Consider the following 16,750-nt stretch of genomic DNA (forward strand, 5'->3'; position numbering starts at 1 on the left):
AACCCGACTCGGATGTGGAGTGAAAGTGTCATGTTTAAGAGCGACTTGCTACCAATAAATTTTCTTCAAGTTTTCTTCCCAATTTTTCCCCAGTCATTGTTGACCAGTACCTCTTTATTTTTGTCAAGCTTGAGGAGGATAACATATGCTTGTTCTATAATTTGCCCTTCAGGAAAACCCATCACTATGTTTTAACGAGCCTAGCGATAGTGAAACTCGTTCTCGTCTATGTGGACAAGTTTGTCTCTATTCGATTTTAACGCGTTTAACGACAAAGATAACTCGGTCCTTTTCAATTTTAAAGAGTCTGAAAAAGGGACGTAAAGAAAGCTCCAATAATCCTTTTTCATCATATAATCCCTTGAGTCCGAAAAAGTATAAAACAATACAAAAGGGATGAATTTTCGGTACTTTTAACGAGCTGAACAAAACAAGAACTCGATCTTTTTATGTAATAATCCCTCAAGTCCAAAAAGATTAAAATCTAAGGGAGGGATAGCACTTCCGGTCACTTTAACGAGCTGGAGAGGCCAATTGCTCGGAAATATTTTCATATTTTACGAGTCAGTTGAAAAGATCTTAAAGGAGACTCGTTTTTTGAGGAACGAGTGATAAATTTTGGTAGCAGCTAATTCTAGGTAAGATTTGGAATTTTCCAATCTCGGTAGTGTCACAAGGATGGCTAATAGGATCACTCTTCACAGTTGTTCCTCAAAAAGGGTAAACAATCAAATGGAGGTGAATGATCGGCCAAAATAGAGTGGAGGTGATGATGAGAACACAACCAAGGCTTCAAAGGCTGATGATAATACATTCACGATGGTTATTTACCAAAAATTGTTTCATTTTTTAATGAGCTTAAACTCTGGGGGAACATTTGCTCATTGCTTATGTTTATTTTTTAACGAGCTTGAATTCCGCGTTAAAACTGCTCGATATAATGGTCATTGATTACTTTGATTTTACCATTGACAACTTTTTTCCTTCAAAGGTTGTACTGCCTACTTAATTGCTTCATAAAACTAGTTAGAAATGAACAATATATGTTTGAAAAATAGTCAAAACACTAATATTTTACTTGAATTACGTGAAAAGTAATTTAAAAGTGGTTTTTTACCTCTCATTTTACCATTTCATTTGAACTTTGGTTTGTTGGAGCTTTGGAGGTGCTTTCACCCTTGATTTTCACTGGCTAATTCTGGGAGATTCTGTGGAGGATTCTCAGTGTCGTCTAGACCAGGTAGGAGCTAAACCTGAGCTCTTCAGTTTCATCTTTTCCTTTTTGAATTCTGAGCATGTTTTCTGGTTTTTCTGAGCCTCTAGGGTTTGAAAAACTCGCCCTGGCTCCATCGCACCTCTTCTATATCGAAAGGTGCGATGCATGCTGGCTTGGCCATTGGCTAGTCAGCATGCATCCCACCTAGAACACTGCTGGGGTTGCAATGGGCGCAAAGAGGGAAATTTATGCACAGTTTTTCATGGAAAATTTTGTCTGTTTTTCACCAAATCAGGATCCTGACTCTTCTCTTGTTTGTTTCAGAGATTCATTGGAGAAAAATGCATGTTACATGGTGAGAACATGAGAATGAAGAAGAGGACATGCTTTCTTTACATGATCCGTTTATGGTAAATGCACTGCGGAACTATGGCCTGTTCAAGTTTTTCCGCATCTCTAGCGTGAGGCAACAAATCAACTTATTGCAATATTTTCTTGATGCATGGGATCCTACCACCCAGGTGTTCTAGATTAGGGGCAAGTCCATCCCCTTGATTGTTGTGGACATCTATTTTTTGACTGGCTTATCCAGGCGGGGTGCCCCTATCTCATTATCAGGTTCGGCCCATGGGGGTGAATCTGTGAGAGATTACATTCATAGGTATTGCAGAGAGGGATCTCAGCCGAGTAAGGACAGCAAGATCAATATCTGAGATGTCATCGATAGGTCCCTAAGGACCATTCTATTCACTTTTGCTAGACTGACTGGTAGTGCGGTACTTCACGTGGCCAATAGGTATTATATGCAGTACGCCTTGGAATGCCTTGAACCAAAGGTGTTCAACTGGTGTGATGTAGTACTCTCTATGATGAAAGAACAACTAACCAAGGTGAAAAATGGAAGATTGAAGAACTTTGGATATGGTTCTATTTTGACCACTTTTGCCTTGGTAAAGATCCCGCTGATGCAGCCGTAGTATGTTTCACTTGGTTTACCTCCACCGACTGAGCCACGGATGCAGAGATGAGTCGACCTTATGGCCAGACATGCAGGTCAGTCCCATGTTTCCTTTTCTAATACCTTTTTCGAGTGGTTCAACCATCAGGAGATGGTTTTTTCCGAGTATCCATATGCTGGTATGGATTTCCGGGGTGACCCGGATTTGGTACTGCTGGCTGGCAAGCAGTGGGGTGTCATCGGTAAATTCTCTGACCATATCTCTATTTATCATTTCTTTTATAATGTTCTTGTGCTTTCTTCTATCAGGACTAATCAAAACTCACGTGCTCATGCAGATGTTGGACCAGTCTGGCTAGTAGTACGCCTAAGAGTGCCAATTGCCACTCCAGCAGGAGAGGTTGTGGGAAGGGCTATCCTTTGCGACCTTGATGTGGCTGAGACTCTTTCAACATTGCAGGATTAGGTCGAAGGCCTCACTCTTGGTATTCCGAACATGAGGACTGACGAGCTGCCTCTGAGCTTGCAGTGACATACTACTGGCGTGCCAAGTCGATGGACTAGGCTTTTACGCATGATTTCACAGGCGGTGACTTGTTATCACCAGCATCATTAGACTAGGGTGCCCCCTAGCATTTTGATTTTTGGGTCATCTAACCAATTTTGTCTTTGTTACAGAACATTATGTGTAAACCATAAACAGTTATATATATATATATATATATCTATATATATATATATATATATATAGATATATATATATATATATATATATATATATATATATATATATATATATATATATATATATATATATATATATATGATTTTCGGAGCTTTATTTTGGTTAAGTTACATGATCCCGATGCAAATACTGATGAAATGCTTCTTTTTATAAATGTTGCAAATGTCTATCTAACACATAATTTTCCAATGGGTCTGTTAATGTGTTTAATTTTCTGGAAATATGCTGATATTGAATAAAATCAAATTTTCCTTCCAAAATCTTGACCCTTAGGAACATGCGATATATCGCTAGATTTCAGATGGAGTAGATACCAATGAGTTGTAGGATGACGAGCTGTGAGTCTAGCCCGACGACAAGTCGGCTTATGCCATGTGTGATGGAATCAGAGAGAAGTTCTATCAATGCGCTATATTCAGTGATGTTATTTGTTGACCAACCAATACATACCCCTCTGAAACTTACTAACTTGCCGCTTGGATCAAAAATGGCCCAAGTCACAGAAGATAGGTTCCGCGAACTACGACTCGCTCCGTCAGCATATGCAACAAAATATTCCAATAGGTTTGACATCTGCGACAAATGTAAGAAGTGGATTACTTGACCAAAACAATTACCCTTAGTGAAAACAAAAATGTAACAAAAGCATATGGGTTACCACACTGAATCATGCGTAGTAGCGCTTAAGGTACAACCCGTTATGGGGTTGCGCCAGTGGAATCCCGTCACAATCCATTAACTCGTAGGCTCTTTTTGCTAATACACGCTTAACAATATAGGGGCCCATCCACAAAGACTTGAATTTACCTACTCCCAATTTATCGGATTCCTGGTCGTAAAGTAAGACCAAGTCACCTTCCGAGAAGACACGGGGTTTGACATTTTTTTCGAACTGCACCTTGACTCGTTTCTTATGGGCTTCATTAGCCAAAGTGGCATCAGGATGGGTTTCATCCAATTGGATTAGTTCCAAGAAACGAGCCTCCCCTTCTTAAGTTCCGGGGAGAAGGTCGAATGCGAGTTTGAGGGACGAGATTTCACACTGAACTGGTAAGATTGCTTCTAGACCATACACCAGTTGAAAAGGTGTAAACCCGGTTGCATTCCTTATTGATGTTTGGTATGCCCAAAAGGCTGAGTATAGGATCAGGTGCCAACTCCTTTTGTGGACTCCAATCATCCTTTGCAGCATCCACTTCAGGACATTGTTGATTGCTTCAACTTGTCCATTGGCCTGCGGGTAATATGGAGTAGAGTTGTCATGGGACAACCCCAATTTGGCAGCCAATTCGACCATCATGTGATTGTGAAAATGTGATCCATGATCTGTGACTATAGCCTATGGAACATCGAATCTGGCGACTACATGATTGAAAAAGAAAAGGGCAGTTGTTTCACCGGTGTTATCTAATGTAGGCATCGCCTCGGCCCATTTGGTAAAATAGTCTACTGTGACTATGACATACCCATGTCCCCCGGTCGAGGTGGGGTTACATGTCATGAAATCAATGCCCCATTTGGCGAGTGGCCTAACAGCAACTATCACTTTCAGGGGTGCGGGTGGTTTTCTGGTTTTTCTATCGAAAATTTGACATGTATGGCAACTTCTGACTATGGTTATGCAATCTTTAAACATTGTTGGCCAGAAGTATCCTGCTCGTAAAAAATTTTGCGTCGTAGCATAACCAGATTGATGCCCCCCACACGCGCCTGAATGGCAATCATTTAGGACTTTTTCTGCCTCCTCATGGGTGAGGCACCTCCTTAGAACTGTATCGACACCACGATGGTAAATTGTATCACCGAAGATCATGTAGTATTTTGATTGGTATCGAATACATTTTTGTCCCGAGCGGGAGGTATTAGACCTATATTTTTGGGTTTGGAGATAGATGATTATATCTCCATACCATGGATTGCTTGAAAATATCAGAAACAAAGATTCATCCACGATGGTTTCTTCGGATGTTTCATCATTGTACGACGATGGGAGATCGCATAGTAATTCCGCGAAAAATAGGGATTTCTTTGATTTGGATTTTACGAATTCCAGATCAAACTCTTGAAGAATTACTATCCATTTTGAATATTTTTCCCCCAGCAACTGTCGCGACAATATATGTCATGGGGTTGCAATCTGACAAAATGGTAGTTTTTCGAAAGAGGACATAATGTCGAAATCTCTATATCGTTTGAACAGCTGCGAGAGCCAGCTTTTCAACATAAGAATACTTTCTTTTTGTATCATTTAAGTTCTTACTCAAATAATATATAGGATGTTCAATTCCGTTGTCTTCTTGAACTAAAACCATTGCGATGGTTGTATCCGCCGCAGCCAGATATAAGTTAAAGTCTTTTTGATAATCAGGAGCGTACATTAATGATGCTTTCATTAGGGATTCTTTTAAAGCATCAAAGGAAGCTTGCACGACCTAATCCCAGATGAAGGGTACTTCTTTTTCAATAGACGTGTATAACCTTTAGCAAGTTCGACATAATTTGGAATGAAACTCCTTAGAAAGTTTGCTTTCCCTTGGATTTTTTGAATCTGAAGCAAATTTGAAGGTGGAGGCAAATTTATGATTGCCTAAACCTTACATGGGTCGAGACGAATCCCGTCCTTCGAGACTACAAATCCAAGCAAACGACCAGAACTGACACAGAACACACATTTGTGCGGATTGAGTCGTATCTTGTAGTGTTGGCAACGTAGAAATATCGCTCTCAAATGCTGCAGATGATCGGTCCACTTTAGCGAATGAGCTAGAAGGTCGTCGAGATATGGTTGAATGATGTTTTTGATGTCATGAAAGGCATAATTCATTACCCTCTGAAATGTTGCCCCTGCATTCTTTAAACCAAAGGGTAATTTGCGATATGCAAATGTGCCCCACAGACAAATAAATGCAGTCTTTGACTGGTCCTGTGGGTGGATATTATTTGATTATACCCGGAAAATCCATCCATCAATGAAAATATTTCACATTCGGCGCTTTCATCAATTATTTGGTCAATAAAGGGTGTAGTGTAGTTGTCTTTTGGACAAGCTTGATTTACATCCCTATAATCGATGCACACTCTAATCGTTCCTTGCTTTTCATTATAGGAACAATGTTTGATACCCAATTGGTTAGAGGAACTAGGTAAATAAAACCAGCATGGAGAAGTTTTTCAACTTCTGCCTTGATGGCAGTAGCTTTCTTAGGATGCACCTGTCGTAGCCGTTGTCATACCGGTTTGACATCTGGATACATCTTGATTTCGTGTTCAACGATATTCAAGTCAATGCCTGGCATTTCATCATATGACCAAGCAAAGACATCTCTGAATTCGCGAAAAAGAGCGTTATATATTTCTGGTTCTGAAGGAGAACAACATTTGCTGACATAAATATTCGCTACAACATCTATTTTGGTCGAGATATTTATGGCAATAGTCTCTTCAATATTGGACAAGTTTTGCTCGGAATCCACTGTTTTTACAGTATTTGATAGGAAATCAAAAACTCAAGGATGATGAAGGTCATCAGGAGTATCTTCTTGACAATTCGGAAGATGGGAACAATGGTGGTAATCTTCCCATGGCACCCCATCATTTATCATTGACTGAACAATTCCTTCGTCGGTGTAATACACTTGCGACCAAGGATCTGAAGGGGTGCCATATTCCTTAGACCTATCTATCCAAACACTTGATGAGCGTTTATTTGGGTTTTCCTCCCATGCCAAAAACATTGATTGCTACAATATTTCTATAGGGCTTGGAGGCAATACCTGCAGATGATTCATGTTAATATCGTTTTCTGAGATCTTTTGAATAGAAGATATCATATTGCAGGTTCCTACCGTCGCCACTTTCACCAGATTGATTGGAGGCGGGAGAGAAAAAGTTCCCATTAATATAGGGTCTTTTAGTAGGCCTACTCCGATATTTTGAAGTGAATGGGAGCTTCCATGGATCATCGGAATGCTTCCCGTAACTTGGGAACTATTGGGGAGAAACGTTTGTTGGTCCACGATTGTAATTCCTCCTTGAAAAGGAAATGCAACCTTCCTAAAGTAGGTTGACACAATCGCAACCATAGCATATATCCAGGGCCTTCCCAGTAGGATGTTGTAATCGAGGTTTCCGTCGATTACTTCAACATCTATTTCTACTGTTTTCCCCCCCAGTTCAACTTGCAAGTTACTTAGAATCCCATATGGGGTATATGTTCGTCCATCAAATGCTTTTAATGTCATCGAAGATCGTGAAATTGTTGGAGATCCTAAAGTTTTCCAGCAACTCATCGACATAATACATGTAGATGCCCCCTCATCAATAATCGTTCGATGAACAGTTTTGTTGAGGGCTTTCACTTGAATGAGGAAAGCTAGTTGAGCTGATAACTGAGGATCATATCCTTTGTGATTAAAGGACACAAGATTAGAATCCTTTGGGTCAATCCCACCTATTGCTGATAACAAAGCCTGCTTTTGGGAGGGGCAATTTTGCAGTACCTCAAGTGTCGACATAGTGGATGGCGATTGGGCCAGATCTTCCACTATATTATAATGTTGTGTTTCTTTGGCACGATGATTAAATGTTGACTTGTGTACTACTCCCTTTGGTGTTTTTATTGTTAGCTCTGGAATGATGGGTGGCGCAACTTCTGTCAAAGTTTTTGTCGAACTACTAGGTTGATCTTTATCCTTGTTGTTTGAAAGTTGTGGATTCCCGTAATCTTTATTCCTTGTCATTATCAAAGCATCATTTTTCTATTTTGAAACCGACAACATCAGCACTTGGGACGGGGAATCATTATCACTGGCAACCAGATTTATTCCCGGATTTGGAAACGGATCAGTTAATACCGCCGAGGTTTTTGAATTCTTGAAGAATTTTCTAAGCTCAGCTTTATATGGACAATCTCTTGTCCAATGATCCTCATCACATATAAGACATGGACGATTTGGTTTCTTATCTCTAGAAGGGTTTGCAGAAGATTTTTTAGGTGATGATTCCTCTTGTTTCTTCTTCTTCCCTTTGTTTTCCTTCTTGCCTCCTGGTTGCTTGGTTTCTTTTCCTTTATCAGTTGAGACGACATTTACTTCTGAGGCGAGAAGTTCTTCTTTTGCATTTTGACTATAAATCTTACGAGCCTTTTTAGATGTAGCCTTTGTCGATTTCGTGTCTGTCGTACCAATCATGCCATCGCTGGCATGAGAGTCATTGTTCGATTTAGGAGGAGGAGGAACGGAAAATTCCGGCCTGGGAGCGTCAGGGATTTTATCGTAGAGCGTGCCAGACTGAGTATAAATCAAGTCTAAATGTTGCGCACGAGCAATAACTTGCTCTTCAGTGACGACTCCTCCCTTTGCCACATCTTCTGTAATGGAAGGTAATAATGACTTAATAAACCATTCAGCTAAAAGCTAATCATGGACATACGTTTTTACCATTCTATGACGACGTATCCACTCATGAATATGATCGGATATGTGAGTGGTCGTCATTTTCTTGAAATTGGTAAGAAGTTCTATTCCCGTTTCATACCTTATGGGTAACTAAAAATGGGTTAAAAAGGTTGTGGCTAGGGCACTGAAGTTATCAAACGAAGCTCTGGGTAATTCAATATACCATTTCGCTGTCGGACCAGTTAACGTTCTCTGAAAAAGGTGAAGCCTAACCGAATCATCGTTTAGGGTGTTTGATGAACACCACAGATGAAAGGTCATCACATGATTCGACGGGTCTTCACCCGGATTTCCATTAAATTTAGGAATATTTGACGGAAGTTTATGCGGAATTGCTAGCCAGCAAGGGTCGTAAGCAATTGGATCATTCGTTAGCCGATTTAGATCTGGTAACTCTAAAGTTGCCACGAAGGGTAACTGTGGATTCAGGTTTGGCGAAGCGTACCCAGGATAAGATGGAATTGCCTCAGCAGTTGGTCTTTGCATACCAGCATAATGCATTTGATGCTGGTAACTTTGGTAAGGTTGATGGGCATAATCATTGTAGAATGGTTGATTTTGACCATTTTGAATATACGGCTGCCCATTATTTGCAAAGATTTGTTGCTCAGATCCTTGGTATACTTGTTGGAATTGCGGTTGTTGGTATTGCACTAGCCATGGTTGTGAAGCGATGTGTTGTTGTCCAATACTGGCCGTTTGACCAAGATGAGGGGTAATTGTACCCGTTTGGGCCTGTGTCATTCCACTAGTTGGTGATTGTGGTTAAGTCATGGGGACAAGGGGCTGTTGCATTACAACCTGAGAAACCTGAGGTTGGCATACAACAGGCAACACTTGTACTTGCGACACCATCACAATAGCCGGTGTAGTTGGTATATTTGACATAGGTAAACATTGTTGCATCGAATATACAACTCTTGGTTGTTGAGGCAGTATTGGCACCCAACCGCTAGATGTAATTCCAGCATAACCTGAATTTTGTTGTGAACTCTCGTATGGTTGTCCTCCCGGAGGAGACAATAAAAAGGTATATTCCACCCCATACGGCGGTAATCCGGTACTCAAAGGAATTGTTTGTCCTTGAGGACCGGACTGCCCAAATTGACACCGTGAAAGATCAATTTGCTGAGACTCAACATAAGAGTTCCCGGATATTATTCCGGATGAACAAACAGGAACGGACCATACTGTCGAAATAGCCCCTAAGTGGGCCCCATCTAGCGATTGAGAGCTAGTTGGGATAGATGGTATGCGAGCGAACATTGTTGGAGTGACACCAGGAATTTCTACCGTTGATGTGTCAGATGACATAGTCCTAGATGTTGATGGTTGTTCAGAAATTTCTAGTCTATCCAAAAGATTCCCTAGCGATTCTAAAGGAGCTTCCGATAACGCTAGACTAATTTCTGATGAAGAAGGATATAGAGTGATCCCGACTCCAAATTAGGATGGAGTACTAGATGGAGGATCGTCCACAATCTCTTCTATAGCAATCAGACCAGGTGGAAGAGGTAGACCGTCAGGTTTGTAAAATATTTTTGGTACCGAAGAAGGTATAGAATCTGCAGCGACAGATATTTGGGGAATAACACCTTCCGAATCAGCTGTAGATGGAGTTGGTTCAGTAATACAAGTGTTTACCTTCACACTAGGATCAGTTCTACTGTCCTTTGGTGGCTGCGGAACTTCTTCTGTAAAGGCAGGGATACCAAAAATGGTTGGAGTAACCAGAGTTTCTGATGGTGTTGGAACACTTGTTCTAACTTTACCAGGGGATTTGGAACCGGTTAAACGAGTTCGCTTCGTCCGTAACAGCTTTGATTATGGAGACAAAGACGATTGACTCGTAAGCCTCCTCGAACGACGGGGTTTCAATTGACTTTCTTCCACAATTGCGGATTACTCAATCAACTAAAAATCAATGGGAAATATGTTTCCGAATTAAATGAATTTTAGATTCTTTGACACAACTTTTTTTTTCAATTTTTAAGAGTTGAGAAAAAACAAAAGATGACTCTAGTCGCCTTCGATTTTTAATGAGCTTGAAGTGACAAGTGCTCAGATGGACCTTTTCCTTTAAGGAGTCTGAAAAGGAACGAAAGAGACTACTCTGGAAATCTAGACAGAGGGATTACCAAACCAATCGCAAAACCGCAAAATACTTTTTACGGTACGACAGTCAATCTTCCCAAATGCTCTGTTCAGTGCATTGCGATAAAGGATAAAGGATAAAGGATAGGGTGGCAGACACGGCTTCCTATGGATAAAGGATAAAGCCTATTGTGGTCTCCCAATATATACTCGATGGTACGTGGGAACACAAGTCCGTACTGGCACTTATCGTCTCAAAGTGGAGGAATCACCCAACCAGCAATGAAAACAATAGTTACCAGGCTTTACGACGTCGGAATACGTCTCTAGCCTAGACTTCTAAATGTTGTGCGTTAGGTTCCAAAGTGTTTTTAGATTCATTAAATTTATTTTGCAGTTGATCTTGCTTAAGAAATTTGCCTTTCATGTTCACCGCGTGATGTAGATGTACAATTCCTAAAATGCAATCTAAGATGATAAACAATCGTTTAATCTTCTTTTATGAAAATCCTAGCTACTAAGGAAAGAGAGATGATATTCTTTCAACATAGAGCAGAGAGCACACACTATATGCATTGTCCTAAATCAAACCAACAAATAGTCTAAATGCAAATGCACATGCATGTATTTGTTTTCAGCCTTCTTAATGTGTGAATGATAAAAAGAAACCTAAGAGCAAATCTGAATTATTTTTTCAAAGCAACATTACTAACAAGTTTCTTTTCAAGACAAAATGAAGACAATGATGACACTTTTTGATTTGGAATTGAAAACTAGATTTCAACACTTGAAAAACTACTAATTCAAATCAAATACAAGAGTAATAGTGTAATTGACTATCAAGAACAATCGGATTCTCTTCTATGACTGAAAATGACACTTGCGACACTTTCAAATCAATAAACGATAGTTCAAATATGCTACTAATTTGTAAAAGAGAACTGAAAATGGATCACAATACATAAAAAAAATTACATTTCTTTGCACAATGGAGGTGGAATAATGGTAAGGAAGGGGGTTCCAATAGAGGTATACTGACTGCAGACAACAAAACTCCTGAATAGAGCTGAAAAGAGTGAACACAGAAACCAAAATCTAAGAGCAGAAGAGGTCTTGTCTGATCAGCGCACTTGTAACACAGGGAAAGTGAGATGCAGCGCACCTACTACACACGGGAAGTGCGATGCATCCAGATTCCAAAGAAGAGACAGTGCGATGCTCCAGGGACGAGACTTCAACTGCGTTCTGGGTCACAGTTTGTAGCTCAGTTCAGGGATTTAGGCCGAGCAAGTTTTAATCAGTAAATAAATCACAAGGGTAGATCTAAGGAGGTTACTAGATCCACCACAAGGGCAATTAGAGAGTTTGTAAATCAATTGTTCAGTTCATAAACAAAACCCGGAGATAGACTGAAGCAACATTGATCTACTTTGCACTTGCATAGAAAATGCAGTTCGAAGGCTAGTTGGCTTGACTTCAAGCTCCGTCTGTAAGTTTATAAAGCAAACAAATATAGATAAACAAACAATCTATTCGCTCCCCAGCGGAGTCGCCATTTTGTTATCGGGAAATCTAGTGTCTATGCATAGCTGCTAGTCCCACTAAGGCTGGTAGCTACCTTAGAAACAAACAAACTAAAACAACTTTCATTTTCCTTTATGAGAAGTAGATAAGAGGGGAATAAAGGAGACCAACCTCTGTCTTGCGCTTGGTTCCTTTCTTGATTCCTCTCCCTTCTGATAGATCTTTGTCACTTGCTTCCTCGTCTACCCAGCTTCAAAGAGCACCTATAGAATCAAAGCAGCATAACACTATCCAAGAACATAGATCTACTATCATAAACAATATAGGACTAGATATATATTGACCACACAAATGCATATATCATCAATCATACAAGAATGTGGAGGAAAACTTGAATAGCTTTATTAATAATCAAGAATAGAAAAGAGGATTACAACCAATTGTTCTGACCCAGCATCGTCCTCTCAGCAAGAAATCCCTTCTTCACCTCATGAAAAGCTTAGATCACCCAACACTATGATGTTACACCAAGAAACTGGCAGCACTTCCTTACAAGATACAAAATTCCAACCTCTGGATCTCTGGGATGAGGGATCCATATATAGATGTTTGCAAGGGGGGTGAGTCAGCTTTTGAGATTTGATTAGTGTCCTCTCTCTAATAGTTCTTGATTCCACTTGGAGATTGATGATCTCTTACTCATCCCTGGGCGAATGCAGAGAGGCAAGTGTCACAGGAGAAGTTTCTGGAAGATTCCATGATCCTCCACCTTGCAGATTGACCCTGCCATTTGTCCACTCTCGCCCATCGCACCCCATAGAAGGGCTTTTCAGTATGCATCACACCTCCTGTGTGCATTTAGGTGGGATGTAGCACACTTTGACCATGGAGCAGGTGAGATGGTCCAGTTTTGACCAGTTCTAAGTAGTTTTTCATGGAGAACTTCTGGGAGATGTCGTAATCAGTTGAACTTGTTCTTTTAGGGGTTGGAACAACACTTTTAGGGACTTAGGAGCCCTTGGTTTATTGACATTCATGATTGGGTTTGCAGTGCCCAAAAATGTCTATAACATTACCGTTAAAACCACCATTGCATCTCAATTGTTGACACCTCCCAACACTGCCTACAATGATGTGAAACACATGTGATTGTGTCAACGGGGAGTAAAATGTATGGCGAAGGTGACTTCCAACACAGGGCATCGTACTCGGTAATAGAATTTGAAATTGAGGGTTAAAAGGCAAGATTTATATTATAGGTGGAGTATTATAGTGGGAAAAACTTAGGTTATATAGTTATCTCTAACCATTAATGCTTAGGAAATTCCCATGAAGGCTTAGCCATGGGCCTAATGAGTTAGAAGGCCCCCTCAGTTGATGGTTATGCATTTTGGTCATATGTGCTATGAGCTCGAGTTGTTTCATTGCATGGTTCACCTTGGGATAGAAAAAAATATACTTATACACTACAACTCTTAGCAAGGGTAATGGATTTGAAAGGGATGGTGTGTGAAAAGTTTTAGAAGAATGGAGGGGGTTTTTACATGACCCGAAAACTGGAAGGTAAGGAAAAAATAAAAATAAAATTATTTAAGGATGGAGGTGTTACATATCGTATCAGAGCCCAAGAACACCACTAGGCCTAGGGATTGTCACAGAAATTGGAAGAACAATACTAGAATTCTGTAAAAAAGAAAGAAAGTATTAATGTAGTTATATAGGATATACTGAAATTGAATTTTGTGTAATTGCAAGGTACAAGAGTGATAAGAATTCAACCCAACACAGGAAGCGCATATTTGTATATTGAATAGGGAGATGGGGCCACCCAAGAAAATGCCTAATTTCTGGAGGTCATTAGGAATTTGTAGCAAGAACTGGTGTAGTTAAGAAGCAACAATGGACGATTGCTAAATGCCAGTGAAGAACAAGTGAGAATGGTCATAGAGCTAATGGGAAAATCTAGCCATAAGAGAGTGGAACATGAAATGGAGAAAACTGGAAAAAGGGGCATTAAGTCTAAACCATATGAAAGTGGTGGGAGTCCGGTAGGACATATCCTTGAAGTCAGAAGAAAAAGAAGCAAACAAAACTTCAAGGAGAATTTTAGAAGATTAAAGCCCCTACTTTTGATGGGGAAAAGGAAGAAGATTCTAAGTCGTGGTTAATGAATATGACTAAATATTTTCAAGTATATGAGTGTGAGAGAAAATTGAAGGCCAGATTGGCCATTTAATAGCTACAAGGTAAGGCGAATCTCTAGTGGGAGGAGGTTAAAGGGGTTAATCTACTTGAGGAAAGGACCGTATCATGGGAGGAGTTTCACAAGTAGTCTACAGGGTAAGGCAAATCTCTATTGGGAGGAGGTTAAAGGGGTTAATCTACTTGAGGAAAGGACCATATCATGGGAGGAGTTTCACAAGTAGTTTAAAAATTGATACTTGAGTGAACAATATTATGATGACTGCGCCAAAGAATTCCATGAACTTAGGTTGGGGTAGCCCTCAATGGACTAATTTGTGGTGAAATTCACAATTTTGTTGGGATATGTACCTTACATTAATGAATAAAAAGATAAGGTACAATGCTTCGTGAACTTCCTACCTACATTGTACAAAGGCTGGATTGAATTTGAAAATCCAAAGATAATGGAAGAGGTTGTGAGAAAAGCTAGACTTTGTTACCTGTAGTTCCAGAACAAGAGAGAAAACTCCAAATTTTGGCCAAATAAGGACAAAATTAAATCTGTCATTGGTGCAAAATAGAAAAAAACCAAATATCTAAATTTTTTTGGGAAGGACCACCAATGGAAAAAGTTTAGCAAGGGAAATATGAACCAGTCAGCATAGTCTTAGGAAAGATCAAAGACCATGAACCTGGAAGGGAAGAAGAATGGTGGGGGAAAAGAAAGGGAACCCATGAAATGATAGAGATGTGGTGAGCTTCATCTGCTGAGAGATTATCCCCACAATCCCATATTTTTGCACAATATTCAAACTGTGCAGGAAGTTACCACTGTGAACAACATTGCCCAGAATATTCCTAGGATAAGCAACGCCTTAGAGGATAGACAAGCAGAGCATCAATCAACTATGATCGAAATTGAAGGTATTCTCTCCAACCAACTTGTTTATGTTTTAATTGACCCTGGGGCTAGTTTAAACTATATTGGACCTCAAATGGTGGAAAAATGTGCTCTTAAAACTAAGAAACACAAAATTGCATGGATGGTGCAACTAGAAATTGGTACCAAGAGATGAGTGACCAGCCAAGAAAGATAATGTTCCCTAGATATAAATGGTTATTCCATCGTAATAAATCTAAATGTTATTCCCTTAGGGTCTTAGGACATACTAATAGGTATGGATTGGCTTGAGAACCATGGAGCAGTAATAAATTGCTTGACAAAGACAGTGACTTGTGTTGGCCTGCAAGGACACACACAAATTATTCAAGGGGTGCTCAAGTCCATATCAATATGGCATATTTCAGCTATGCAAATGAAAAATAGTGTGTGGAAAGGTTTTCAATTATTTCTGGCTCAGGTGGAAGAGGGTATAGAGCAAGGGCAAGAGCCAACCTTAGATACTTTACCCATCATTAAGGATTTCCAAGATATTTTTCCAGAAGAGATTCCCATATTACCACCACACAAGGACATAGATTTCACCATCAATCTGGTACTTGGGGTAGCCCCAATATCCATAGAACCTTACTGAATGAGCCCACCTGAGTTATAGGAACTGAAAATGCAACTGCAACAATTATTGGATAAAGGCTACATCAGGCAAAGTGTGTCACCCTGGGGGGCACCGATATTATCTGTTAAGAAAAAGGATGGCACATTCACAATGTGCATTGATTACCGACAACTGAATAAGTTAAATATAAAAAACAAGTACCCATTTCCCTGTGTTGATGATTTATTTAATCAAGTAAGAGGGGTGTTAGATAAACTTGACTCAGGATAGAGTCAAAGTTGACCAGGTTAAACAGTGATGGTTTTGGGGCACATGGTATTGTTCACCCATAGTATTCTGCCAGTGGTATTATATGTAATGGAGCTTATAAAAGGCTGGAATGACTTCATTGTAATGCAAGGCCTAGAGGTGAGCGGTGAAGGCTCATTTGTCCGGATTGGCCAGAGTTTTGGCTAAGGATAATGAAATTTCATTATGGTTGGGTTTTTCCCCGGATTTGAGGTTTTCCTAGATAAACATGTGTGTTTATGTGTTTATGGTTGTTGCTAGTTATTTTTATATTTATTCCTCTCAGTAATTATTTATGTTATGCAGTAAATTTCTTAACAACTAGTATCAGAGCCAGATATTGGCTTCAAAGGGATTCTTTGATGCCAAGAGTTTATAGTGCCTGATGAGATCAATGCAACCTTTTTACAGATCTGGGTTTGAAAATAATGGTGGAAAAATCATATGCGGAAGAATCTCGAAAAGAATGTGCGGAAGATAGTGCCATAACTGCCAGGGATCACAGTGCATTTGTGATATTTACCGGTTTGTGACATGCTGACAAATTGTTTAGGATTCATGTGGCTATTTAAAGAAGGTCAGCAGAAGAAAATTGTTCATGCGGCTTCAAAAATTGTTCTTTTTCTACTATGTGAGGCCATCGGTGCTGGAATCTATAAGGTTCTTGACGGGCTCGTAGTTGGAGTGGTTTGATAGAAGGTTTTGAGCAAATAAAATTGAGAGATGATGGATTAGAATCGCAGCAACAATAAACAAAAAAAAAATTAA

The sequence above is a fragment of the Pinus tabuliformis genome, chromosome Q (genome assembly GCF_031772625.1).
Source record: "Pinus tabuliformis cultivar Carrire ecotype Pingquan chromosome Q, CPIR1, whole genome shotgun sequence".
NCBI classification, from domain to species: domain Eukaryota; kingdom Viridiplantae; phylum Streptophyta; class Pinopsida; order Pinales; family Pinaceae; genus Pinus; species Pinus tabuliformis.